Source organism: Olea europaea, chromosome 10 (genome assembly GCF_002742605.1).
Source record: "Olea europaea var. sylvestris chromosome 10, O_europaea_v1, whole genome shotgun sequence".
NCBI lineage: Eukaryota > Viridiplantae > Streptophyta > Magnoliopsida > Lamiales > Oleaceae > Olea > Olea europaea.
Window position 1 is genome coordinate 25691304 of NC_036246.1, and position 1506 is coordinate 25692809.

Sequence of the window (1506 nt, forward strand, 5' to 3'; positions counted from 1 at the left end):
CTAAAATAAGTATTTATTGCACTGATTGCTTCTTATATTTCTATAGAATTGCTTTTGCTCTTGAATTTTTGATGTGGTTGTTTATGGTTTTCGTATAGCTTTTATAATCGGCCGGCCATCTAGTGGAATCTGTGAAATACCCACAACCTAATTTCAATGGGGGCAATTGGTTCTACTCAAAATTGAACTCTTGATCTCCTCAATATTTGTAGAAAAACACACATTTAGATTTGTGAATATAGGAAAATTAAATTTGAAAATGTATATGAACACTAGCTTTTGGTATTGAACCATTATTGTAGTTGTTACCAGCCATTATCAAGGCAAAATTGGTAGAGCTGTAGCAATAATAAGCATTATATGTACTGATTTTCGTTACAAATACATGTAAGAAGAATTAGTTATTTGTTTATCCAGTATTTTGGAAATCATAGTTCTTGTTAAGATTTATGTCGTTGTTTCCCATCCCAGAATGACAAGAAGAATGCTCGAGTGTGCTAATCTACAGAAGTAAGTGCCACGACTTTGGGCAATGCCCAAAGCCAGTGCAGAAGTTTAAAGGAAAAGGAAATTGACAAGAATAATATAAATTATATATAGTGAACTCTTTTTGTTGTGAATATTACAAAGTAGAAGATCCTATTTATAGGACTATAAACAACATTAAAAAAGAAAGATTGTGCAATAATTAGACAATCAACCATTAAGGAAAATAATCCTACATAATTAGAAAAATATAGTGCAGATTATTCTAAACAATATTTCCATATCTTTAACAATATTTCTCTATCTTTAACACCCTCCTTTCAAACTCAATATAGGGTAGTGACAATCATATTGGTTTGAAAAATAAATCAATCAAATCAAATCTTCCAAATTGATGTAGAACGAACTCCAAATCACTTGAGGGAAAAACCACATTACGAAGAGCAGCATAGATGCAGTAGAAGAAGATAGCTAGAAACAAGGAGAAGACTCAATTCTTGAGTCACAAATCATCAAATTTTAGATGATCACCAAATTCCAGATAAGCTGGACATACCAAACAAATTCTAGATCCCATGAACTGGGTATATACTAAACCAAAATTCCAATACCATAAACTGGGCATATATCAAATCAAAAATCCAAGAAGTTCTCAAACTTCAAATAAAAATATTTTGGGTGGCAAATAAAGAAGAAAGTGTGTGGGAAAAATTAAGGTTTGATGAAGAAAGTTAGTCGAAAAGTTAAAAGAGAAAATAGAGGGTATTGAAGAAGACGCGAGAGAGACAAAGCATTTAACAAAAGATTGGGATTTGAATTTTCTTCTTCTTCTCCCTAGAGTTGAGATTTTAGGTTTAGCAAAACATTTGAAGTTGCTAAATGAATAGAAAACTATGGCTATGTGTATGTGTTTTTCAACATAAGAGAACTCCTGGTTTTTTTCCAAGAGGCAGAGGAAGAGCCACAAAGTTCCCAGTACCGACCCTCCAAAGAAATCAGAATTGAACTCCCAAAAAAAAA